This window comes from Marmota flaviventris, chromosome 2, assembly GCF_047511675.1.
Source record: "Marmota flaviventris isolate mMarFla1 chromosome 2, mMarFla1.hap1, whole genome shotgun sequence".
Classification (NCBI taxonomy): Eukaryota; Metazoa; Chordata; class Mammalia; order Rodentia; family Sciuridae; genus Marmota; species Marmota flaviventris.
The window spans coordinates 60,562,674-60,589,932 of record NC_092499.1 but is presented as its reverse complement, the minus strand read 5'-3'; the positions used below and the strand labels follow the sequence as shown (position 1 = coordinate 60,589,932).

Below are 27,259 nucleotides of genomic sequence, written 5' to 3'. Positions count from 1 at the left end.
AAGACTAGACACAAATGCTAGCTCACACTCTCACTGCGACAGGGGAGGACAGAGTGTCGAGTGCCAGGCCCAGTGAGCGAGATCTTGGCAAGACTCACAGCTGCACACCTGCAGGACCAGTCCTGTGCTGGCCCACAGCCTATCACCTGTCATCGCTTCCCCCTTCAGAGGCCTGGGGGTGATTCCCCTCCGCCCCCAGCCCTGCCGTTCTGGCTCCACCCTCTGCCCTTCTCCACCCTTGGTGGCACCTGGGGTGCTCTTATTGTGGCCCAAGCCACAGCCCACTTTGTCAGAGATTACTACACCCTCCCCCACCACCACCGCCAGGAGGCATGGGCAGCATGTCCCTGTACTGGAGGTGCAGGTACCGCCAGTTGAACACTGTATGTGTACCCTAGTCCCCAACTGCTCCGAGCCCCAAGACCAGCCCTCTACTTGCCAGCCAGAGGCTGCTCAGCCCTCCACTGTCCTCGCCCCCCACGTCCACTGGACTCCAGCCCACTTGTGCAGCTATTATGACGCCTCTGGAGAGGAGCACAGCGGGGATGAGGGGGTGCTGCACCAGCTCGACAGGAGGGATCCCTGCCACTGCCATAGCTGCTGACCCTCAAACCCAATTTCTACAACCCTTCCCAGATGATTGGGCAACCTCACTGGGTCAGCTGGTGGACCAGCGGGATTTAGCTCTGCAGCCCCAGTGCCAGGGCTTCACAGTCGCCCCAGGACCCAGGCACACACCAAGTTCACAGTTCAAGGGCCTATCCCGCCTGCATGGGGGGCGGGGTGCGCACACAGCCATTGCATGTGCGTGCATCCCTTTGTGATGCAACCCTTTGTTGACGGTTTTCTGCACCTTTAAAAGCTGGGTCCTGGCCAAGGGTCTGACATTGCCCTTTCGCCTCAAGCCGCGCTGGCAGCAGAAGAAGGACCCTTTGTGCTCAGCTCTGGAATCCCTGAATCCCGTCGTCTTCCCTAACCCTTACTGCTGCCATGGGTACTTCTCAGGGTAAGCTTTGTCCCTCAACCCTGCCCCGGCCCTGGCGGGCATGGACCTGCCAGAAGTGTCCCGAATGAAGTCCAGTCACAGAGTCCCCTGACCTTACCTACAGTGGTTGGCCACTCTGGCCAGCCCCGCGGCACAACTCCCAGGTTGTCCTGCTGCCATCCTGGAACTGCACATCAGCAGTTGAGCAAAGTGCCTCCTTGCTGCTGGTCCCAGGTCCTGGGAGACCTGGACATAACCTCCATCCTCCACATGCCTGGTCTCCTAAGAAGATGATGCTGTCAGCTGCACCTTTCACTAACTCCTGCAGCCTAGACCACCCACTCGGCAAACAGATGCCTTGTATGGCATAGGAGCAGAGAGCCACTGCTTGCCAGCTTGTAGCACCATGGTATACCCGAGAGCCCTGCCCAGGGAAGACTGTGCTCAGTGCCCTTGGAGGCAGTGGCCAAGGGTGGATAAGCAAGTGGAAGCCCTGCATATAGAGAACATCAGAGGGGGAGCCCATATCACTGGAGGAGCACAATATGACTTTAGGCTCCTGGTGGCCCATAGCCACCTGCCTTCCTTTGTGCCCAGGCAGGGAATCTTCCGCACCCAGAGTTCCCAAGTCAGAGCTGAGATATCCTGGGCCTTCTGTATGAGCTCCTGCTCCAAGAGAAAGGCCATCAGAGCTCCTATAGCTCCACTAGAGGTCTCCAAACCCTGGAGAGGAGGGCTCCAGGCCCACCCAACAGCAAGCTGCCCCAGGGTACTCTTCATCCCCAGGGATGGCAGCCATTATGAAGTCAAACAACAATGAGTGCTGGCGAGGATTCAGGGGAAAAAGGTACACTCAATGGAATATTACTCAGCACTAAAAAATAATAAAATCATGGCATTTGCAGGCAAATGGATGGCATTAGAGCAGATTATGCTAAGTGAAGTTAGCCAGTCCCTAAAAACAAATGCTGAATGTCTTCTCTAAGGGGGGTGACTCAAAATGGGATAGGGAGGAAGAGCATGAGAAGAAGACTACCACTAAATAGGGAAGAGAGGTGGGAGGGAAAAAGAGGGAGAAGGGGAGTTGCACAGAAGATGGAAGGAGAACCTCATTGTTATACAGAATACATATATGATGTTGTAATGAGAAAAAGAAAAAAAAGTGTCACATTAGATTGGATAGAGAGAAAGGATGGGAGAGGAGGGGAGGAGTAGGGGGGATAGGAAGGGCAGCAGAATAGAATAGACAATATGATTGATGTATGTGCATTCCATGTATGTATTATACATCAAATTGCATTCTACTGTCATGTATGACTAAAAAATATAAGTAAAAATTAAAAAAAAGGTGGCAGACTGGAGCTGTCTACTGCTGAGGCCCTGTGAGTACTGTTGGGCTTTGGGCCCTGGTGAGAGAGTAGGAAGTTCCTACTGGAGTCAGATGGAAGCCCCAGATGTGGGGGAAGGGGGACTGTGAAGTCATAATGGTGTTCATGAGGGTGGCCCCCAAGGGAGCCCCTGGCTGCAGAGCCAAGCCTGCCAAGGTGCTGGGAGAGGGCCTGGGAGGAAGGGCCAAGCAACAGTTGGCAGGCTGTGGAAGAGGGGGACACAAAGTTTGGAGGTGGGAGGGTGTCTCTGGGAGGAGAGAGCAGCGCCCACCCACTTTGGGTGGGGAGGCAGTGCTGGGGTGGTAAGGCAAGGTCTGGCTGAGGCCCACTGATGCCAGAGGCTTGGCCCCTCCCCAGGTAGAGGGGGCCCACATATGGGCTGGGGTTGGGGGGCATGGTATAGCTGTCCCAGATGGCCTGGGACTCACCCATCAGAAGGCAGTGGATGTGCTGTGGAGCTTTCTGTTTCTCCCAGTTGAGGTCCTCAGTGGTGACTGGACAGGCCAGTTCCAGAAGTGGTGGCAGCCTCAGAGGTCCCCCTATTGATGTGATGGCAAAGGAAACTTTCATTTCTGTGGCCTACCTGTATTCCCCATGGATGAGCATTTCTTCCTTGGCAATGGCTGTCCCTCTCTGCCTACAGCCACCTTCTCACACTGGGCCTTCTTTGCCATCCATTTCCCTGCAAATGCCATGATCTTGTTATTTTTTAGTGCTGAGTAATATTTCATTGTGTATAAATGCCACATTTTTTAAAATCCATTCATCTATTGAAGGGCATCTAGGTTGGTTCCCCATTCTAGCTATTGTGAATTGTGCTGCTATAAACATTGATGTGGCTGTGTCCCTGTAGTATGCTCTTCTTAGGTCTTTTTGGGTATAGTCCGAGAAGGGGAATAGCTGGGTCAAATGGTGGTTCCATTCCCAGCTTTCCAAGGAATCTCCATACTGCTTTCCAAATTGGCTGCACCAATTTGCAGTCCCACCAGCAATGTATGAGTGTACCTTCCCCCCCCCCCCCCCGCATCCTCGCCAGCACTTATTGTTGTTTGACTTCATAATGGCTGCCTTTCTGACTGGAGTGAGATGGTATCTTAGGGTGGTTTTGATTTGCATTTCTCTGATTGCTAGAGATGGTTGCTAAGAGCCAAGTATATGATGCATGGCATTTTTAGTCTAAAGGTGACGCCAGCTAGCCATTGAGATGATATGATTATGTTAAGATTTGCATTCATATGGATATTGGACTCCTGCTGTTCACCTAGGCCGGCTACGGGACTCCTGGAGAGTTCCCATTGGTTGGGGAAATACAGTAGGAGGGAGTTCCGGGGGAGGAGCTCTCTCGGCGGTCCCAGAGGAGGCCGCGTGTGTGGAAAAAATCTTCCCGGGCGGTACCGGACATTGGCGGCAGTTTCAAAAAATAAACTTTGTTCCTGCTTGAGTGGCTCGTGATTTTGTGCCCAGCCAGACTGCGGCAGATGGTGAGCATTTTTTCATGTATTTGTTAATTTATTGTATGTCCTCTTCTGAGAAGTTTCTGTCCAAGTCCTTGGCCCATTTGTTGATTGGGTTATCTGCTTTTTTGTTGTTTAACTTTTTGAGTTCTTTGTATACTCTAGAGATTAGAGCTCTATCTGATGTTTGAGGGGTAAAAATTGGTTCCTAGGATGTAGGCTCCCTATTCACCTCGCATATTATTTCTCTTGCTGAGAAAAAACTTTTTCAGTTTGAATTCGTCCCATTTGTTGATTCTTGGTTTTAACTCTTGTGCTATAGGAGTCTTATTAAGGAATTTGGGGCCTGCCCCCACGAGATGAAGATGAGGACCAACTTTATCTTCTATTAGACGCAGAGTCTCTGGTCTGATTCCTCAGTCGGCCATCTTGAAAGGTAAAGAAACACGCTCCCCGTGGGAAGCAGCCCCTCATCCCTGGAGCCACCATCCCACCTGGGGTTTCTGACAGGAAGAAGCCCAGAGCCCCCACCTCTGCCAGCTGTCAGTAGTTTGGACACCTGGGAGCTCCAGGTCCAGGGGTAGCTCCATTCCCACCATTGATAGCAGGCCCCCAGCCTGGGCAGCCCAACCCACTCAGCCCTTGGTGCTGACAGACGTAGAAATCCCACCATGGGGGCCCGTGCCAGCACCCACACACATTCTGCTGGCAGCCAGGCTGCAAGTCCACTGGAGCAACTAGTCCATCAGCCTCTGCAGCTGCTACTCAGAGGCCAGGGCCTGGGACCAGTGTTTGTCCCAAGAACAGGCAGTCCCAGTCAGCATGGGACAACCAAGTTTCATCCCCCTTAATGCTGCCAGTGTCAGTTGCCTCAATTGCAACTTGGAGGACAGATTTGTCCCCAGTTCTTCCGTCTCCCATGGCAGAAATGGGCATCTGCTAAAAAAGTAGAGGGACCCCCAAAACCAGAGAACACCATGGGGCAAGCTTGGGACAGAACAGCTCCAGGGCCTGCCCCTAGGCAGAGCACCACCATGAGGACCAAGGGAGAGAAGGCAAAATACAAACCAGGGCAAGCAACCACTGATGTTTGTGCAATTAATGCCGTCCCCCAAAGCCTGACCGTGCAGAACCCCTGAAGCTCTCCTGGGAGGAACCATCACCACCTTCAGAAAGGCCACCTTGACTTGTAAGTTTGTCCCCATGCAATCCAGGAACCTGGGAGCCCAAACTAGCTCCCGGAGCTCATATCTGTCTTTGGGGTTCTGTTCATCTCCTCCCCAAGTGAAGGAAAGAGAAGCATGAGACAGCATTTACAGGGTAAATGGGGCTTCGACATATTCAGCGCCACTAACTAGACCATCCCTATAGTGGTCACTTTACAGGGGACAAAAACCAACCCTGTTCTTGGAGCCACGAGGGCCACTCCTTTAAGTGCCAAAAGGCGCCCCCTTACAGGAACCCTGAATTCCACCTCGGAGCATCAATACCTCCATGAACCAGGCTGCATATATTTACAGAGGGAATCATATCACCCATTTCCCTGGTGGTAAAGGTGAGGCTCTGGGAAAGGACATGAATTATGAGTTAGTCAAGGTCCTGCCTGGAAGAGCTGGGACTAGAATTCTGGAAATCTGGCTCCAGAGCCTCATGTGCAGAACCCTGCAGGGGAGGCCTGATGCCGGGAGCTTGGGAGGGGGAGACCCATCAAGTTGGGGTGGGGGGCTCAGAGAAGAATGAAGAGATGGGTGTGGCTGGGGAATTCGTCCAGAGGGGGAGACCAATAGGAGAGGGAGGGGATCGAGTGAGGGGACTGCATGAGCAAGGCCAGGCAGCGGGAGTGTGTGGGTCAGGCAGAGGAATGACCTGTGAGCAGCTGGGGGTGCAGGGATGGAGGGGGACAGGATTCAGAAGGAAAAGAAGGTTGGGCCACACCATGGAAAGAGCCAGGTCTGGTAGGGAGACACCACCCCTCCCTGCTCCATCCTCCAACTGTCTTTGAGTCTGTGCCTTGAACTTCCCCAAACCCTCCCTTCTCACCACCTCCACTGGCCCTATTCCACCCCTCCCAGCTCTCACCTCCTCCCTGCCTCGCCCATAACAAGACAAAAAGCTCAAAGCTGCTGGCCATTTCCATGTAGTTCTTTTCCCTGCACCTTGTCCCCACATCTGTCTTAACTTGAACTCCAGGTCGGCTCTGTAGGGGCAGTGGTGGGTGACACACAGGATCTCCCTGCTTTAGAGCTGGAGAAACTGAGGCCCAGAGAAGTAATTTCTACTTCTATTTCAGATCTTGGGCCATCACCCCCTTGAGGAAGCCCTCCCTGCACTCTCTACTACCCTGTCAGGCCTGGTTTTTGGTTATTTGTTCTCAGAGGACCAAGGATTTTTGCTGTAGAGAACTGGCCTCAGGTTGTCACTGTCTATTCATTCACATGGATTAGTTTATGTCTTTCTATGTCACTTGGCATGCAGGGGACACTGGAGAAACACTGAGCGACTGAATGACAGTTTGGGTTCTTGTGACAAGTAACAAGAAGAGGTGTTAGTAGAACATGGATGGGGCACCACATGGTCCCCACTTGGGGTATAAAAAGTCTAGGAAGCTTCTATAAGGGGGTGATGACCTGGTTGGAGCTTGAAACCTGAGTTGCTGGTAGCAGCTGGAACATGCAGGATGGTACCTGGCAGGAGGTGAGCCCCTGGCTCCTGTCACCTTCAGGAATCTGGGTTCAAGGTCCAGTGGTCTAGGTAGCTGGGAATGTGGGCCTGTGAAGGCCTCTGCCCCAAGCTCCATAACCCCAGGCGACGTTGAGGCAGGCAGGGTGGCACACCCTTCCTCTGCTCACTCCCCTTTGTCCAGTGGTAGCCAAGGGGCATCTGACTCACCTCCTCTTTGCCCCACTTCCCCACAGTGAGATTTATTTTAAAGTTACCTGAAAATCCCTCCAGCCTTCCTGATTCAGCCACCCTGTCCTCTGTGATTCTCTTGTGAAGGTCAACTGAGGGTCCTTGAAGGACTGCAGCCCATGCACCTCACTGGCTCAGCTCACCCACCCCACCCTGTGGCTCTCCACTCTCCCCCACCAGGTGGCAGAGGCTTCTGGAGGTCTTCCCACCAGGAGTCTAGAACAGGCTTATTTATGTAGAATAAAAAAATTACGTATTTCATCCCATTTTCCTGGTCTTTGACAAAACAATTCTATTTGCATAAGACTAATAATTCAGTGACCTCCTTAAAGGCCATTTTTCTCTTGATTCTGGCCCATACAGAGGCCATGCTCTGTTAGAGTGGGAAAATAATTTTTTCTTGGTCACAGATTTATAGCTATAAGCAGAGCACTCTGTGAAAATTCTTTCTAGTGAGTAGTCTGGGCTTAATATTTCCTATACTTACATATTATGAAGGAGACCTTCCAAACATTGTGGTTCCTCTGTGCACCTCATATCCCTTCTCATTATCTGGACCACAAGCCAATTTCAAATTTCCCCATCCAAGCAAATGGCCTAAGGACAGAGAACTCCCAGATGCTCAAACAACAAGGAAACCAGAGAGCCAGGACAGGGCCTCTGTAGTAGTGAGGAGCCTGACCAGAGAGCCAAGTAAAATGAAAGCCTCCTGCTACCCAACTCTGAGGGCAAAGCTGCCAGGAAGTGAGAGGGAAGGGGACATCATGTCTCTGAGCCTCCACTTTGCCCCAGGATCACAGAGGTCAGGGTGAGACCTGTGCTATGCATCTAAGCAGTCTGCCACCAGGTCCCATGTGGGAGAAGGTGGATGTCATCTTAGCAAAAGAGTTTTCTCTTGGACCCCACAGGAGTGGGTCCTGACCTGGAAGAGGATGGTCTGGTGGCTGGTCCAGCTGAGCTGCCAGGTTGAGAGGCCAGCACAGATGTGCACCTAGATGCAGCCTTGCTCATGGTGGTGCTGGTGCCCTGAGGCAAACTTGGGCATTTCTGCTTGGGTGGGCCCTTTGGGGATGGCACTGAAAGGAGGGGCCTAGGTGGCTCCAAGATCATGGTTGCTGTTTGTCCTGTGTAACTTGGTCACCATGGAAATACTCTGGTGGTGGGGGCCACAGAGAGTCAGGCCCAAGCTTGCCTCATAGGTCTGTCTGGTGCTCGAGGGTCCCTCCTCTTAGAAAGGAGATGCTCATTACCCACAGGCTGCTCCCAGGTTCTCTGCTCTCAGGTTCCACTGAGGACACTGCCAAGGGCATAGTCATGCAAGTTGGTCTTTCTGGGGTGGTGCTGGCCCCTCGATTTCTGCTTGGGTGGCCTTTGTGTCAAGCATTAAATGGAGGGGCATTGGTGACTCCCTGCTCATGTTTGCTGCTTGTCTTTTGTCCCTTGGTCACTGGAGGTATTCTGGTTAGAGGTGCTGCAGGTTTTCATGCTCCAGGCTTGCTGTCTGGGCTTGGAGTTTCTCTTCTTTTGGAGCAGATGCTCAGTGCTCCAAAGGCCAGTATCACATCTGGAGGGAGGTCTGTAGTCGTAGAAGCCAGTGATTCCACAGCATGGACTTTCAAGTGCCTTTCTGGAAATGGTGTTGGTCCCCTGCATTGATCGTAGGGGTTTCTGCTTCAGATGACTTTGGAGATGGCAGTAAAATTAGAAGCACCCATAGCTAGGGTGTCTTAGCAGGTCCTAAGCTGGACCCATGGTGCCCAAGTCCTGGAAAGTCCCACAAAGGAGAATAAGCCAGGGCAGTCCCTGCCAGAACCTGGACTCTCCAGCCTTTGAACCCAAAGGTGCAGGATGCCAGCCTTGCCTGCCTTGAGTGTAGTAGTTGTCAAGTGCTTCACAGTCGTTGCACAGGAGCATTGCTGGCACAGTCAGGCATTTCATTGAGATGAATCCAAACCAGGGGAACAGGTTTTTGAGCAGTATTGGATGTGGGAATATATAATGTGATTGGCTTTCTAGAAGGTAACCTCATCGCCATGGTTCCTGATGGGCACTGCTGAAAATACAGAACCATCCGGAGGACTGAAAATTTGATGTCATTCATTTATTTATTTTTATACCAGATATTGAACCTGGGGTTCTTAACCACTAAGACACATCCTCAGACTTTTTTTTAAAAATATGTTTATTTAGAGACAGAGTCTAGCTAAGTTGCTTCAGACCTCTCTAGCTTGCTGAGGCTAGTTTTGAACTCCATATTTTCCTGTCCCATCTTCCCCAATGCTTGGACTACGGGTGTGTGCCTCCAAGCCCTGCTGGGCCTTTCATTTTGGCCAGATCTGAGCCTCTTAGTACTTTTGTTAGGAAATGGCCAGGAGGAGGGAGAGTGGATCTTAAATGGATGGTTTGTTATTGTAAAGGGCTGGGGATTATAGTTTGAATTAATCTAACAGTCTTCTTAATATTGTCCTGAGCATTGAATTTACCCATATTGACCCTACCTCTCCCCCTGCCCAATGCCACTGTGGATCACTGAGGGTTCTCTATGGTCCGAGTTCAGCCACAACCCTTTTCTTGGTTACTTCTCATAATGACATACCCATGAACTGCATATCTTGACTGGTAACTAAAGCTTTCGTTGGTGGTGCTTTCAAATATGAAACTATAAATTTGTTATCAAGTGACTTGTCTAGAAATCATTTTCTTCCAAATTGTTCCAAAGAGGTCAGACTGGAAGAGGACCTAGTCACTTGCCAGGCTGACCTTCTTCAGGTGTTCCAGCCCCTCAGTGATTTCCATCAGTTCCCCCTCTTTGTAAAATCATGCAATAGACTTGTGTTTGGGGAAGCAGCAGGCTTAGGATTGAAGCAGGAGTTCAATAGAGGTTTTCAGCAGGAGGCTATGATAGGAGTCCTCAGTGCTTCCCCAGTGAGCTTGCCTTTTAATAGCAGGTAACCCTGGGAATGGGACAGATATCAACAACTAATAGATATCAGTACTCACATGAAACAGCTGATGTGCTGTGTTCAGCAGCCTATTCTTTTTTTTTTTTTTTTTGATATTGTTTTTTAGTTGTCAATGGACCTTTATTTTATTTATTTATATGTGGTGCTGAAAATTGAGCCCAGTGCCTCACACATGCTAGGCAAGCACTCTACCACTGACCCAAACCCCAGCACCATCAGCCTATTCTTTAAGAAGAAAGGATGTTCATAACCTGTTAGTGTCAGGAAGGCCAAAGGAGCACATGTACTAGTCTCTGGGGAGTAGTAGCCTTCTAGGGCAGGCTCCCTGACTGTGTGTTAATTAAGTGTCCTGGTCCATGTGGGCAAGATGAAAGTCAACCTCAGTGTGAACTGGGAAGCGCAGAGCTGATGACCAAAGAGAGCTGTTCTTTGACATTGCATTTCCTTCATCTATCGTGTTTAGCATGAGGAAGATTTTTTTTTTCCTTGTGGAAATTGAGTTAATAGGTGGTAAATAAATATCTTAGTTGCTTCTGATGTGGCTGAGGAGCACTTTCAAGTGTTTAAAAAACTGGTTTCTGTATATCATTGTATAGCTAATTGCAATTCTTATGAAACCTTCTCATAGGCTGTTTCTGGTTTTATTGGGATTTTTTTCAGCTGCATTGTGAATTGGATGAAGGACATTTTCCCTTCTTATAAATGGTTTTGTGGAATTTTGAGATTTGGGTTTTTATTCACATTTGAAGGGAATAAATCAACCAGCCTTAAGAACATGGCATCTTTCTGATGGATAGAAGCAATTCAAGGAAGAATAAGGATGATGTCTTTTAGAAATGCTATAGGAATATTTGTTTGGGGGTCAATAAATAACATGCTTAGAGTTTAATAAATATTTTGTTATGTCATCGTAGTTTCTACATTTTTGTATTCTAGTAGAATTTTATCTAGTTTTAATATTTGTTTTTGAGCAGACATCTTTATCTTGAGAGATATCATTTAGTGTTACTTTTCAAAATTTGCAGCTGTGTAAATCCAGATGCTTGGTGAAGCTGCTCTAGTGTGAGGAAATCCTCTCCTGTTAGGACAGGAGCCTGTAAGGCACCATCAGCACATATGAAACCTGCTATGTATTATAAGCAACAGGAAATAGCACAGCAGCTGCAAGTGCATTCAGGTCATTTGGAAGTTGAATTCTTGTCATATCTTTACTTTGCTTAACATATCTTCTCCCCTTTAGTTCTTTCTTATAGTAATTTGAAGCTGATGAATTTACTGGTATTTTCAGGAGAGCATATACAATTAAAATATTTTTCAATTCAGTATCAGTTCAAAGAACTTAGCATCACCTGCCTCTCACCTTTGGTGGGAAGGTAATGAGCAGCCACTTAGCTCTGTGTGCACAAGGATGATGGTCCTGAGTCTCCTGGGATGGCTAGCTAAATCTGGAAGTTCCTTAGGAGATGGAAAGACATCAGCTCCTCATGTTCCATTCAACAGTGAGCACAGGGCGCTCAGTGAACATGCATTAGGTTTGTGAGTGTCCCCTGCAGGGACTGGTCTCCTATTCCCTTTCCAGACCTCAAAGCTGAATTGTCTGTCCTTCTCTCTGCTCCAGTAGCCTCAGCTATTGAGTACTATTGCCTCTGAGATGCTTCTTTGTTCATACTACTGGGATCTTGCCTCCAAAGTTTAGTTGGAAGAATAGGAGGAAACTGTTGCTTTAAACTGCACACAAAACAAAAGGAAGTGGCTTTGCCTTTCCCTAAAGACATGGAGATAGAGAAGTCCGTTTCCGTGGTCGTGGCCATGCTATGGAACAAATTCTTGGCCATTCCACACCATCCTTGCTTCTTATATATTTTGTGCATCAGTGAATTTTTTAGCCCTAGCATTTTCACCTATGGGAGGCGTGTAGAAACGGAGGCACAGAAATGCCACCTCCTTGCCATTTCATGGGGTCCTCAGGTCTCTGCCTGCTGCCCCACCAACTTTCCCCACAAACCTCTGGAATTTCAGCAGTGCCCTCTGCTGTGGGCCTGTGGAGCCAGACTAAGTTAGACTTCCCGTGACTCAAACTTGGAAGTGATACCCCATGAGGCTTGTTGATTTCTGTTTCTTAGAAACCAGATGCTGATGTGGATCCACTGAGAGAGGAGGGAGCTACAGGCTTTGGGCACAGGATGCTGTGGTGTTTGAAATCCCCTGTAGTGTACCCCATCATACGATCGGAAGAGACATTGGGGCAATTTGATTTCGCACAGGAATTAGAATTCTATGGCAAAGGGGAGGCTATCTCTGAAAATAACCCTCCAGTGGTACAGAGTGGGGACCATGGCCAAGAGAGGAGCTGACTTTCCCTCTGTCACTGTGGGACTCAGGTCATGGTAAAGTTGGATGTCATCCTTTGTCCCTTAACTTCCCATGTCATGTGATCTGTATATTTGTGCATTAGAGACGCATGACTCCTGGATTAGGGTCTCTCAGGGAGTCCATGTATGTGTGGGCACATGTCCCTGATGACAACCTCTAAAGCAGATGCTAGAATGACCCCTGGGAACATGTCGAGAAGCTATGGAGGCCCTGCAAGGCACAATGACTTCCTCAGGGCCACACACATACCCACAAGAAGGGGAAGGGTCTCAACCAAGCTCTGTCTCCCCAAACCAAGGGAGCTGGCTACACCCGGGCCTGTCTGAGGGCCTGATCCAGGGTGTGTTGGTGTAACTGGGTCCACCTGTGCCTATGTCATGGGAAGACTGCAGCCCAGTGGGCCATTGGAACCATCTTGTGTAAGAAAGGGACTCAGCAAAGGACTTCCTGAGACAGTGACCTCACTTCCTTGGCCATGGAACTCACAGAACTTGGAACCCTGGTAGCTAGGCACTCACAGTCCACAAACAGTCCCAGTCTGCTCACTGGTGTTGAGACAGCAAGCCCAGAGCCATGAGTTCTTGTTGTCTACAGATCTGTGGGTGCTTAAGCCTCAGGGCTTTTCCTGAGTGTGGAGGTGCTGGGTCAGCGCTGTGTCCCAACGACTCTGGCAATTTTTCCCAAGGAGACCAGAAGTGAGACAGGACAGGGCACCACAGGTGTCCATAGTTTAACCCACATTCAGATTCCCCTTTCAAAAGTGCCAGATCTCACCAGGTGTGTGTGTGTGTGTGTGTGTGTGTGTGTGTGTGTGTGATGTCTCCTGAGAATATGGAGGGAAAATATTTTGATTTCCCCTGACGTATGGCCGTGATTCCTTTTGCAAATGGCTACCGTTTTCCTGTTGAAATGTCCCTCTTTGATTGCCCATCCTAGGGAGAAGATGACCAAGGCTCATCAGTGGATGTGTCCTGTCTTGTGGAAACCCTCACAGTACTTCTCTGGGAGCTCGAGGATGGCCTGGTGCCTGCCCTGCAGCAGGGTAACACCCCCTATGTCCATGGGGTTTTGTATTTGTACCAAGATTTGGCCAGTACCCAGAAGGCTCTGGAGCTGCTGGGTAAAAGGTGTGTATCACCTCCAAGCCCTGGCCCATGGCCATCTCCTGGCCTGGTGTTGGGAATGCCGGGCATCACTCTGAAACTCCGTCAGCTCTGAGGAAAGTAGGGTTTTTCAGAGGAGAACTCTGCCTGGGTGTTTAGAAATCCAAGTAGGATGAGCCCTAGGAGTGTTTGCCTCAGAGTGGTCCTGGGACACAGGCTGGCGATGGCTCTGGCCTTTCCCTGGGGGCCTGTCCCCTCCCTGAGAGGAAGTTCTCTGCCTCAGACCTCACTCTTCTGAGGCCTCAGGAAAAGCAGTTTCCACATTTGGGAAGGAGTCTGTGGGTTGCATCTGGGAGGGTTCCAACCTGCCTGTAGACAGAACAGGGACCCCTGGGGTCAACTGAGAGGGTCCTGGCCCTGAGGTATCCAGGCAGCAGGTGGTTGGGTTCATTCATGGCTCAAATATATATGAAGCACCTACCTTTGGCAGGCACTTGGCCTATCATTTAGGAATCCGTGCAGACAAACTCTCCCAGCCCTCCTGAGCTCCCGTTATTGTCAGTAAGTTAGTCAAGTCCACCAGGCATCTCGACAGATGAGGGACACAGGATATTAGAGGTCACAGCCTCCTGGTATTCTCTAGGTATGGACGCCTCCAGCCATATGTTGAGGAGGAGTACCTTCAAGACAAGAAGTGAGTGGTCTTTGGGCCAAGAGGGAGGGCTGCTGTCTCGAGAGTGGTCACTTGGGGGGCTGTTGTAGAGGATGGCTGGGCAGACCTCAGGGTCTACCCTGTTGTTTCCCAGCAGAGGACAGAGGTCTGGGGCTTACTCTGTAGAAGGAACAAAGCAAGCTGTGGTGGGATTCTGGGTACCCAAGGAAGAGAGGCGTGGCTGGAGCCCAGAGCCAGGCCCTGTGAGGATCCCTCTCCAGCACAGCCAATCCCAGCCTGGATTGCCCATGCTTTTTTGTATAGAGACTGGAGAGAAAGTGAGGGGAGAATCCTACCCACACGTGTGCCTCACAGTTTTGCCCCCTTTGCTCTGCTGCATGTGACCTGCTTGGACACTCTCTGGGAAGCTCCCCATGCAGGGGGCCTTGGGAGGTTCCAGCTGAAGGAGAGGCCCTTTACATCATTATCTTCCAGTTGGTACAGGTGGTGACCCAAGCTGCCATCCCATTCTTTCAAAGTCAGCCATCTTCCCTGGCAGCTACATAAAATTCACACACACACACAAATGCCAGAGGCAGGGGGTCAAGAAACGATTAGACCAGAAGCCTCCACTTCTCCTAGAATGTTTTCTCGCTGCCCTAGTTCTAAAGTCCTTGAGGGCACCTCCCACGTGTGAGCACCTGCGCATTGTGCCAGATGCCCCACCACAGCTATCCGCCTCCTCCCACTAAAACTGTCTATTTTATTTTTTGTGATGGTGGTTTTTTTTTTTAAATGTCTGGGATGGCATTGTAAGTATTTTAGTAACAAACATTTATGTTGATACAATAGTGCTCAATCCATTCACCAGGCTGTGCCACCCCCAGCACTGAATAGCTGAAGATGGAGCCCCCTTAGAGCACAGGGGACCTGTGGGGCCCCTGTGCATGGAGCAGAGATGACTGCCTAAAGGGTGGTGAGGATTTCAGGGCATTTTATCCCCTACTGTGTTCTGTGACGTTAACTAGGTTAGATGTCATGTGACACTACAAACCCTGTTCATATAAGACAGCAAACTTAATATGTGTCTTCTTATTGCTCCACAGATCATGACTCACCTTCTTCTCATTCCCTAAGAAACAATATTGAAGTTAGACCAGTTAATTACTCTGTAATGGACTGAACAGTTGGAATAAAAGGAAGAGTTCCATGTTTTGCATTCCAAATAGAAAGCTGTGCCTTGGGCTGGGCTGTAGCTCAGTGGCAGAGTGCTTGCCTAGAATGTATGAGGCACTGAGTTCAATCCTTAGCACTACAAAAAACAAAACAAAACAAAAAAACAAAACAAAACAAAACAAAACAACTAAACAAAGAAAGGCATGCTGTTGATCTAAAACTATTTAAAAGAGAAAGAAAGAAAGAAAAGAAAAAAAAAAAAAAGCTGTGCCTCTTGAATAGTTAGTCCCAATGAGAATGCAAGGGAAATGTTCATAAAGAAAATTAAAGTGCTGCTCCAGGGCATATGTGAATGATAAGAAAGCAAAACAGCTGATAGGGATAAAGTTTTCATAGTCTGGAGAACAGATGAAACAAGCCACATTCCCTTAAGCCAAAACCGCATCCAGATAAGGCCAAAACATTAGATTTTTCTGATGCCAAGAGAAGGGAGAAAGCTCCAGAAGAAGTCTGAAGGTGGCAGAATTTGGTTCATGATGTTCGAGGCAAGCGGCCCATCTCCATATAAGACAAGTGCAGGGTGAAGCAGCAAGTGCTGATGTAGAAGCTACAGCAAGTCATGAAGAAGATCTTGCTAAGCTATCTGATGAAGACGCGATATGGTTGAGTTTCTCGGTGTCCCCCAAAAGCTCATGGGTGAGACAATGCAAGAAGGTTTAGAGGGGAAATGATCCTGTTATGAGAGCCTAAAGCCAATTTGTGAATTAATCCCCTGGCAGGATGAACAGGTGGCACAGATAAAATGGGGTGCCCACACCCTCCCCAAGCCTGGAGGTGTAGGCGCCACCTATGGAGGAGTCCAGTTGCAGGGTGGAAGCGAACAGCAGTCATCCTCAACGTTCCACATTAGGGTTCCACATTGGAGGTTCCCAGCAACCAGCGGCATCCCTCTGCGGGCAGGGCATTCATCAGCGAGCCTAGGCGCCCTAAGGCCCTTTGGGGAGTCCAGTTGAATCGGTGGCTGCATGGAAATAGGCGTCCAAATAGGAGCATCCTCATCCATTGGCGGTGGCGGGAGTCTGCTTCCAGTGCAGTGGAGGTGTTGGCAGCATTTCTGGTGGCCAGGTCGGGACTCCAGTGGCCACAGTGTGGAGCGCTGGCTGTGGCGACAGCGACAGCGTAGGACAGCGGGCCTCAGAGTCAGAGGGCGACCAGAGGATGGGGTGCCCTGTGCTGTGGCTTCCCCAGGCCACTTGTCTTGCTCCTGGCAGGGCCTGCCTGCTCAGGAAGCAGGACACGGCAGGCGGCGGTACCCACACAGCCTCTGAGGACCTTATGCTGCGCACGCAGGTGGCGCCTGGCACCGGCCCTGAGCCCCCCGGGTGGCAGCTCGCCCCACCCCGGGTTCGCCCTGCCCCTCCCTGGGTTGCGGCCTCTGCGGGGGGAGTAGGCCCGCTGCCAGCCGGGGCAGCCTTTGGAGAGGACACCCACCCTCCCCAGCGACTCTCTCCAGGGCTGTGGCCACTGAGAGCAGAGGCAGTGGGGGGTGGGGCTACAAATCCTCCCCCTCAAAGCGCATCCCTGGGGCGGGACAAGAGTGGAGGGCATAGATGGCAGAGGGAACCCCAAGACGTGCCGTCCTTGGTCTTGGTCTTCTGCCACCCTTAGACAAAGAAATGTACTTTAAAAAAATTAATTAGCTCTAATTAGTTGTACATAACAGCAGAATTCACTCTGGTTCATTGTACAGAAATGGAGCACAGCTTTTCATTTCTCTGGTAGAACACGATGTAGAGTTGCACCATATGTGCAGTCCTGCATGTACCTAGGGTAATGATATCCCTCTCATTCCACCCTCTTTCCTACCCCATGCCCGTCCCTCCTATCCTTCCCCTTTGCCCCAAGTTCCTCCATTCTTCCCTTGCCCCCCTCATTATGGATCAGCATCCACTTATCAGGGAGAACATTCAGCCTGTTGTTTTTGAGGATTAGCTTTTTTCACTTACATAATATTCTCCAACTCCATCCACTTACCTGCAAGTGTCATAATTTTATTCTCTTTTAAAGCTAAGATTCCATTGTGCACATATACCACATTTTCTTTATCAGTTTAGCTCTTGAAGGACTTCTAGGTTGGTTCCACAGTTTACCTACTGTGACTTGAGCTGCTATAAACATTGATGTGGCTGCATTACTCTAGTATGCTGATTTTAAGTCTTTTGGGTATAGATTGAGGAGTGGAATTTCTGGGTCAAATGGAGGTTCCATTCCATGTTTTTTGAGGAAGCTCCATACTGCTTTCCAGAGTGGTTGCACCAATTTGCAATGCCACTAGCAATGTATGAGTATACCTTTCCCCCCCACATCCTCACCAACACTTATTGTTGCTTGTATTCTTGTTAACTGCCATTCTGGCTGGAGTAAGATGGTCTTAGAGTAGTTTTGACTTGCATTTCTCTAATTTCTGGTGAAGTTGAACATATTTTCATATATTTGTTTATCGACTGTGTATCTTCTTCTGTGAAGTGTCTGTCCATTTCCTTAGCCCATTTATTGATTGGGTTATTTATTCTTTGGGTGTTGAAGTTTTTGAGTTTTTTATATATCCTGGAAATTAGTGTTTTATCTAATGTGTGTGTAGTAAAGATGTTCTCCCACTCTGTGAGCTCTCTCTTCATATTATTGTTTCCTTTGCTGAGCAGAAGCTTTTAAGTTTGAATCCATCCCATTATTAATTCTTGATTTTATTTCTTAAGTACAGGGTCTCTGGTCTAATTCCTAGGTCCTTGATCTACTTTGAGTTTTGTGCAAGGTGAGAGATCGTGGTTTAATTTCAGTCTGCTACATATGGATTTACAGTTTCCCCAGCACCATTGTTGAAGAGGCTATCGTTTAGCTAATGTATGTTTTTGGCACCTTTGGCAAGAATGAGATAACTACATTTATGTGGGTTTTTCTCTGTATCTTCTATTTTGGACCATTGGTCTACATGTGTATTTTGGTGCCAATAGCATGCCGTTTTTGTTACTACAGATCTGTAGTATAGTTTAAGGTTTGATATTGTGATGTCTCCTACTTCACTCTTCTTGCTAAGGATTGCTTTGTCAATAAGGATTTCTCTGTGTCTATTTTTCCAAATGAATTTCATGATTACTTTTTCTATTTCTATGAGGAATGTTATTGGGATTTTAATTGGAATCACATTAAATCTGTATAAGGTTTTTGATAGTGTGGCCATTTTGACAATATTAATTCCATGAGGGAGGAATTGGAATCAGGTACCTGCTCAAAAGGGGACGGATCCGATAGCCACGCCCACCTCAAAATGGCAAGGAATGCTTTCCAAGATGTAGTCGGTGTGCTTCCAGAGCCGGGGTGTCTGGTGATGTCAGGGGAACCGATGGCCTTGTGCTGTGGGGAGGTAGCAGCTGAGTGACCTGCATGGGAGTGGAGCGGAGTCTCGGTGGTCTGCAGATGTGTTGGTAGGTGGTTCTGCTAAGGCGCTGGCCGAGTCTTAAGTGAACTGCAACTTTGGCTTTGGGTCCTGCTCAGACACTGAGGCCCAGAGTCTTGCGCAAGGTCACAGCGCTGGTCATTTCTGTAGAGAGAAAGCTGTACAGGGGCCTCTAACACTCTCAAGAGATGCAGAATTCCTACTAGGAGAGATCTGGGTCACAGAGCAACACAGATGCTGCTTCCCTCTGGTCCGCCATCTTGAAAGTCTTTTCAATTTCTTTCTTTAGTTTTCATTGTATAGGTCTTTCATCTCTTTTGTTAAATTTATACCCAAATATTTCATTTTTGAGGCTATTGTGAATGGGATAGTTTTCCTAATTTCTCTTTCAGAGGGTTCATCACTAATAGATAGAAATGCATTTGATTTATGGATATTGATTTCATATCCTGTGACATTGCTGAATTTGTTAATATTAGAAGTTTTCTGGTGGAGTTTTTTTGGATCCTCTATGTGTAGAATCATGTCATCAGCAAATAGGGATAGTTTGAGTTCTTCTTCCCCTATTCCTATCCCTTTAATTTCTTTCATCTACAGCTCTGTCATGTAGTCTAAGCTGTAGTGGAGTTTAAACAGCAGTATAGTTTAAACTCTGGCTAGAGTATCAGGGACTATGTAGAGTAGAAGGTGAGAGAGGGCATCCTTGTCCTGTTCCAGTTCTGAGAGGAAATGCTTCCAATCAGAAATGCACTTTGAGGATGAAGAGGTCCTAGTTCCTCTGCTCTCCCCCCTACAGCCCAGGTGGGATGTCTCTTAGGAAGGTGGGGGTCCTCTCCCAAGGCTGCCCCACCTGGCAGATGGCCTAGTTCCCCTGCAGAGGCCACATCGGGGATGGGGCGAGCAGCCACCCGGCGGGCTCATGGCCAGTGCCAGGCGAGGCAGGTGTGGGCAGCCTAAGGTCCTCAGCAGCTGCCTGGGTATTGCCACCCCCCTCGTGCTGCTTCCTGAACAGGCCGCTCAGCCAGGACCAAGACCCAGGGCCTGGAACAGCCACTGCAGAGGCCATTCCAGCCTCTCGTCACCCTTCCACTCTGAGGCTCACTGCCCTGCGCCCTCGCTGCCGCCGCCAGCCTCGAGCTCTTCACTGTAGCCATTGGACTCCCCACATGGTCGCCAGATGCCACTGCAGCAGGATTCCTGTTACCCCAGCAGGATGAAGATGCTCACCACTGGACGCCTCTGTGTCCTCAGCCCCGTTTCCAGACTCTACTGGTGCTGCCGCCACCGTGCAGCAACCAAACTCCCAAACCCCAGCTGGACTATGATGCTGCCCACCAAGGGCCCAACGTCAATGCCCTTCACCCCCCGCCATGATGCCTTACTCCAGTGCCCCATGCCGGCTCCCGGATGAAGCTGCATGTTGTTGCTGCCACCACCAGACTCCATCATGGACGCATGACAGCGATACGCAGCACTGGATGCCCACTTCACCCACTGCAGCCAGACTCCTGTGGCACTGCAGGACAGAAATGATCATGGCAACATCCCTCTGTTGTCACCACAGCAGCTTCTGGACTCTTCTGCTGCCACCGCCACTGTGAGTATGCAGCAAGGGATCTCCCAAACTGCAGCTGGATGCCAACACCTCAGCTGTTGCCACCCCCACGCCAACTCTCAACTCCGGACCTCCCTCGCCTGATGCCCTACGCCTGAAGCAGCTACATGTTGCTGCTGCTGCCACCAGATGCTACCACTCCATGAGGCCTCTTCAGTGATTCCATCCCAAAGATGCTGCTGTGCTGCCCAAGACCACAGAAGCTGGGAAGTTGGGTAGTCTCCATCGCAGTCGCCTTATCAGTGCCCACCGGTTGCTTCCTGCCTTTCCTCCCCCAGGACCACCCACCAGTCCTTCTGGGCCCTTGAGCAGGAGTTGTGCTGACTCAGGGAACTCATCCAAGGAAAACAAGTGAGTACTTTAAACAAAGGTTGCAGTCCTCACAACAGGCAGTGGGCGGGGCTAGGTGGGTCCAGCCTGCTGGTGAGGGGGCAAGGGTGGAGCTACTGGCCTCCTCTGGACCTTGACCCTGTGGGGCAAGCTGGAGAGGGATCTCTGGCTGCTCTGGGAGCCCAGCCTGGAAGCAGCTTCCTAACTCGCCCTCACACTCCTCTCTGAAGGGGACTCTGGATTCCAGAGAAAGCCATCTGGGCTCTTGGGTTCTGGGCAGTGGTATGAGCCAGACTGGACAGACTCCACCCACCTGGACTAGGGGAAAAGCCCCCTCTTGGGAAAATACCCTCCTAGATCTACCAAACTTAGCCTGACATTGACTTCTTCCATGAGATTATCAAGAAAGGAAAAATATGTTACCTAGTTTTGTCTTGCAAAGGGTAGTGTGGGGAGAGAATGCCGCAGTCTGGCTGGGCACAATCAGGAGCCACTTGTCAAAAGAAACTAACTTTATTTTTAGAACCACACACGCCAAACAAAACAGCCTCTCAGGAAAACCCCTCAGAGCCTCAACTGCCACCACCGGCTTTCCACAAGCCTCTCTCTCCCACACAAGCTTCTCTTTACCTCCCACAATCCTCCTGCTCTTGAGGCCGATTGGCTGGGTCACGTGGGCAGAGCCAAAAAAGTCCCCCAATGAGCAGCTCCGTGGTCTGAAAGGGCAGGGAAACAGTCCAATGAGCATCACCGCAGAGGAGCCAATCAGCTAGATGTTGCTGGGGCCGAGGAGCCAATCAGCTAGATGTTGCTGGGGCCGCTGTGAGCCAATCATCAGCCGGCAGCTGGAAGTTTGCTGGCAGCTGGAAGTTTGCTGGGGCCCCTTCGGCTGTGGCTCTCAACAAGAGGCAAAGGCATCAGAGTTGGTAGAGCTGAATTCACATCCCTTTTAACTGGGTGACCTTGTCCAGGGTCCAGAACTAGGTACAACCTTGGTTTTGCATCTGGTAAAACAATGATGGTGAGGATGATAAGCTATCACCATCTGTAATAGCTGGAGACCTCATGCGTGGTTCATAAATCTGACTATTCCAATAACTTAAGAAAATGACAAAGAAGGCACACAACCACAAAGAAGTACCTTTTCAATAATCCGGGGATGGCTCTGTGAACGTAAGGGCCCATGGAAAGACATAGAGCCACTGGAATTCTTTATTCTTACATAGGAGACACACAAGGGGAGTTTCCATAGAACATTTTATCCCCAAAAGGGCAAAGGGGTCGGAATACAAGGGAACAGATGAGTGTAACTCAACCCCAGTGGGTGATGCCTACACCTGGAGCCATGCCTTGTTATCTGAGCTGGGGTGACGCCCACATTACTGCAACCTGGCACTGCCCTGCCAGACTGAATGCAATAATTGTTCAGAACCCGGTGCATCAGGGCTTAAAGGCGTCTGCATCCAAGGCAGCTCCCGACAATAAGCCATGGGCAAATCAAGTTGTTCTGCACTACCTCACCTTGGGAGCCAGGTAGGCATTCAGCAATATTTCCATGCAGAAATATATTCTCAGACTAAAGGTGACACACCTAGAAGTGCACCTTTGGATGATAACTGACCTGTGAGGTAGGGAGTTGAAATTTACATCATGTTTTTAGAAGAAATAATAATATATGGAAGATCATAAACCAAAGCATGAAATGTTGGGTCAAGCTCATGGAATTAAAAGCTCTTTTCAAATTTATTTAATGTTCCATTGAGATAAATCTATGTAGTTCAAGCCTCCCGGGATATCCCCGACTTCTGCTGCACACACAGGGAGCAGTGTCCACAACTTTTTTACTCCTCTACACAGTATCACCAAATGTATGTGTTTGTGTGTATACACACACACACACACACACACACACACACACACACACACACATACACATATATATACTCGCACACATATACATGATGTATTATGTAATATTTTGTTCTTTTTGGTTTGTTTTTAGACTGTCTGTAATAGAATCTCATATACATTCTTTTGCTCCCCTTCAGCTGACCATCAGGAAGAAGGAAACACCAGAGAAGCTTGAGGATCAGAAGGACACTAGCCCTGCTCTGGTCACCCTGGAAGCTGGCTAGCCTGCACACACCAAAGTTGTCGAAACAGTAGCCCTGCTTCAGCCACTTGAGGACTGGCTTATCAATGCAAGGAGGAAAATAAACTAAGCAACAGGATAAATGGACTGTTTCATCCTGTAAGAGGGCTCTCATACTGTGGTGCATTGCCACCCCTTACTTCTGTCATATACACAGTCCTTTCCTTGGTCTTTACTACAGGACTGACAACCACCAAACACATAGCTAACCCATAATGGGGGGCGGGGCAAGGGAAGATGGGAGGGACTTTGGATTGGGCAGAGGGGAGTGTGGGAGGGGAGGGGATATGGGAGTGGGAAGGATGGTGGAATGAGGTGGATTGTATTAATCTATGTACATGTATGATTGCAGGAATGGGGTGACTGTGCACTGTGTCTAACCAGAGAAATGAAAAGTTGCCTCCATTTGTGTTTAATAGTCAAAATGCATTCTGCTGTTATATATAACTAATTGAAAAAAATTCATAAAGGTCTAAGGCTTAAAAGGAAGTTTAGACACTTTAATGGTCATAAAAATATGTATACTTTTCTTATATAAAATTTAAACTTATTAATTAAATTGAAAAAAAAAAAAAAAAAAAAAAAAAAAAAAACAACTAGCACATGTACTAGTTCAAACCTGAAAGGGCATTAAGGCTTGGGAACCAAGCTCACTCTTTGGAGGATGGTTTTTCTATTCTTGGTGGATTGAAAAGTTTAATTGACATAGTATGGATTATGCTATTCTTTATTGCTTTCATATTTGTCTCCCCTTTACAATGAAACTATTGGGTCAACTATAGAAGCAGCTGTTAGAGAGAGAGGGGGGGCGGGAGGAGGGAAACATGGAGGGAGAAATTAAGATTATGGCATTATATAAAATTTTAAGCCTAGAAGATGATGTTTTTTGATTTAAAGGGTTAAATAATGAGCATAGAGGGGGTAACGATGTATCACAAATACTCCAAATAGTCCAAATGATGTAGTGTCCAAAAGATCCCCACCTTAATTGTAATATATAAGCCTTTCTCCTAGTAAACAAGATTTTTTTTTTTTTTTTTGAAGTCAACAGGATTTCTAGAGAACTCATTGTGGTTTAGCTCCTCTTCATTGTGAAGGTCAGGTTTCTCTTTCTTGTAAAAGTTAGGTCTGCAGGGCTGGGGTTGTGGCTCAGTGTTAGAACACTTACCTAGCAGGTGTGAGGCACTGGGTTTGATTCTTACACCACATAAAAATAAAATAAGGTATTGTGCCCATCTACAACTTAAAAAAAAGTTATGTCAGCAATCAAACTTGTTGATGTACAAAAGTTACTCTTTCTCTTTTCTTAGTAAAATCTTGTGAAACCTCTGTCCAATCTAAGAACATGGAAGAAAAAGTAACTATTATGTTAGCCATTGTGTTGTGTAACCATTCACTGAGTAGAAATCCCAGAGAACTTCCATACCTGGGGTCCAGGGATTTTTTGGCATTAGCCCCTCTGGATTACACCAGCTTAAATAAACCTTGTTCCTGCACATTTCTCAAGTGTCCAGCCTCCTCTGTCCTACATCAATACCTGCTTGAAATGCTAGAATGTCCCCATTCTTGAAGGACACTCAGAGACAGTCTCTCTGGCTCTGCCACAGTATGAATTCTATCCAAAGATATTAATCACAAAAAACTAAAGGGAGATTACACTATAGTGACCTCCTGGGGGGAGATTCAGTGTTGCATGATGAAACTTGTATACATATATTGAATTGCTATGATATACCCTGAAAAGTATAGAAATGATACATCTGAATAAACATGTTTTGTGAGAAATTGAATGTCATGTTTGCATTTGGGGTTGTTTCTAATATTATGCTGTAATAATATTTAATGATGTGATTACATTTTTTTAAATCTGAAAATAAATCAGAATTTTGTACAGTAACATTGTTAGTAAAGGGGATATTTTGGTGATTAGAATTTTTGCTTTCCTGTTAAAGCTAACTTGTTGAATTAAAGCTTTGCAGCAGACACCAACTCCATTAGAACCTCAGTCTGGTGAAGCCACAGCGTGGTGCCTGACCAGGGAAGTGCCCATGTGTGCCTGGTTCTTTGCCACCTAGTAGATAGGAGCCCTGACCCAGGGGGGTGGGACCTGCATTCCTGCCCCCTTACTTTCTCATGTTGGGGCACGTTGACTGCTGTGCTCTGCTTTAATCTCTCATCTGTGAGAATATTTGTCCAATGTGCCATGGGGCTGTTGAAGATCCGTGATGAAATTTATGAAGTTTAACGAAGTCTGGCTGGTTTATAGCTGAGGAGTGGCGCACCCTGCCAAAGCTGCCTATGTGACTTCCCTCTACCTGCTTTCCTGTGTGGTCCCTGTGGAAGGCAGGGGCACTCCTGTTCATCTGCCATGCAGCCTGCCAGTTTCAAAGGGTGAGAGATGTTAAGTAGCAGTGAATTGTGAGAAATGAAATGGAAGCCAATATCAGGGCAAGGTCATGGGTTTTCCTTAAGTTACTTTTAAGGTTTTCTTTAAATTAATTTTAAGGCAAGTGGGTACTCAGATAATGCAGGAAAACAACAAGTATACAAATAAAGAGAACAAAAGGAGCCAAATAAGAAATACATCAAAGGTTTAATGGGGGCTATTCCTAACTCTTGACAGGGTCAGTTGAGGTCATTGTAAAGCTAGAATTGATGGACACAGGTGTCCCAATTCTCACATTAACATAGGATTGACTCGTAAATAACACTCCCCTCCCTAGGTGGACACCATGACAGTTCTGGAAAGGACCAACTAGAGCCCAAAACTCTACCACCTGACATGAAGGAGTTGAACCCTGATTGTCAAATAGTGCTGAAGGTGGACCCCATCTCTCAGGGCACCCCTAAAACACTAATCCATTTGGAGACAGCATTGTTCCATTTGTCGTTCTCGGCTGGGAGAAGACCCACTCAGGAGTGCTCTTTGTTTGAGCCTTACTCTACTTTTACTTATAATGAAGCTCTCCTGCATGGCTTTTTGAGTCTGTAATTTCTCTTTTTTTGGAACACAAACACTGAGGTTTGGAGCTTCAACTCCCCACTCTCCTGGAGTCCCTTGTCAACCCTAGCAACCTGCATCTTGGTGTACCATTGCAGTAAGATGAGTTCCTTGTTTGGAGCTAAAGTTTTATGGCAATAAACAAGGCATCCTATGAATCCATGAGTGGTGATAGTAGCAGAAGCTTTATGAATAGGGAAAGAACATTTACATTTTGAATTTGTATTTACTCCTGTGAACCACCATGTTTCTGCTAGTGTTTGTGAGCAACTCTGCCATCTCCAGGACTCTGTGTCAGCTTGTTATTAGCAGGAGGAACATGCACCAGTGGAGTAGCTAGGTCAATCCAGGTAGGAAGGGGCCCATGTTCTGCCCAGGCATACACTTCCTTTCGGAAATGTGGGGTGATAACGGGATTCCAGAATGTGGGTCCCCAGTTCTAGACCATACTTCCAATGGGAACTTAAAAATCTCTTCACACAGAAATCATTAGGCTCAAATGGTTTCACCAGCAAGTTTTATCAAACGTCTAAGGAGCAAATAATTTCATTCTTACACAAAATTCTCCAGGGTACTGAAAAAGGACATTCCTTATTTCACATGAACATTAGGCCACTCTAATAAACATGGGTGCAAAATTCTTCACTAAACATTAGCAAATCAAGTGCAGTGTAGCAAATGTGTTTTTTATCACTGGTCCCAGAAATGCTATACATAATTGTATCAAGGGGAAAATACATACACACATACATTTATCTGAGAATGAAAGATTTAATATGTGAAAATCAATGTGATCCTCCATCTCAATAGAGTGAAGGAGGAACATGATATGATTTTCTCACTAGAGGCAGAAAAGCACTTCATGCTAAGTGACATGCAGGGCATTAGAATAAAGAGCTACTTCCCTTTTCTGTTCCAGAGCAGCTTCAAAAGTGCTAACCACTCTTTTGTAAGGCTGGTGGATATTTTAGGGATGCAGGTTGGGCAGTATGAAGGGTTCATTCTTACAAATCCATACTAAATCGATATCACTTTGACATCTGTTTAAATCTGTTCACATAACTTGGAGGGAATCTGGTGATGTAACAAAATGTAGAAAAAAGAAATGCTTTGGAAAGGAGAGGGGGAGCTAGTCCTGGGTAGGCATCGGCATCCACATTTTGAACTGCTACAGCCCATCAGTCCCCCTGACTATCTTCAGCCTTGGCCTTTGGACGGGGCCAGCTCAGCAGCATGGGCAGGTGGGCAGGTCGACAGGGCACTGAGGCCAGGAGAATCTTCTCGAAGAAGAAGAACTTGGTCACAGGTCTCCATGGACAGGAGCAAGACAGAGAAGAACCAAGACAGTTTCTTCTCCAATGCAAATCCCAGCAGCCACTTCCTCTCAGGCTTCTCAGACCAGATCTTAATTGGAATCCTCTCTTTGCTGAATCCATGGGAACCCACAGACTTCATTTGGGGCAGGCTGCAAGCTGGGCTGAGGAATAAATCTGAGCTCTGGGACACACATTGGTACTATTTCCTGGGCAGGGATGGCAGTGTCCCCTCTGTTACCCAAGGAAGGACTATGGTCCCTGTGGGGCAACAAGTTCCAGACAGGAGTGGGGTCTCTGTAAGCTCTTTACACATCAACTTTGCTCAATTTATCTTAACCCTAAATTAAAGAATATATTTAACTCCTTAAAAAAAGGGAAATTCTCTTC

General features: G+C 48.0%; 3 long non-coding RNA genes across 5 annotated transcripts in view; all 3 read left to right on the top strand.

Annotated features, from left to right (window-relative positions):
* The first annotated feature begins 887 nt into the window (after nucleotides 1–887).
* The window catches only part of LOC139703718 (uncharacterized), a 230,762-nt gene continuing 204,390 nt past the window's right edge, over nucleotides 888–27,259 (top strand). The window contains exons 1-2 of the long non-coding RNA XR_011705820.1: nucleotides 888–1,006; nucleotides 4,150–4,263. This is a non-coding gene — a long non-coding RNA (uncharacterized lncRNA). The remainder of the gene's footprint in view (nucleotides 1,007–4,149; nucleotides 4,264–27,259) is intronic.
* Nucleotides 4,938–15,144, top strand: LOC114102044 (uncharacterized). Of its 3 annotated transcripts, none has more exons than XR_011706608.1 (5): nucleotides 4,941–5,016; nucleotides 5,286–5,382; nucleotides 13,010–13,200; nucleotides 13,820–13,870; nucleotides 14,935–15,144. It is a non-coding gene; the product is annotated as an uncharacterized lncRNA (long non-coding RNA). The 3 variants fall into 3 exon arrangements; XR_011706607.1 differs by having other exon boundaries at nucleotides 5,199–5,382; XR_011706606.1 differs by lacking the exon at nucleotides 5,286–5,382 and having other exon boundaries at nucleotides 4,938–5,016.
* Nucleotides 20,323–24,056, top strand: LOC139704692 (uncharacterized). Its single transcript, XR_011706605.1, has 2 exons — nucleotides 20,323–20,424; nucleotides 22,452–24,056. It is a non-coding gene; the product is annotated as an uncharacterized lncRNA (long non-coding RNA).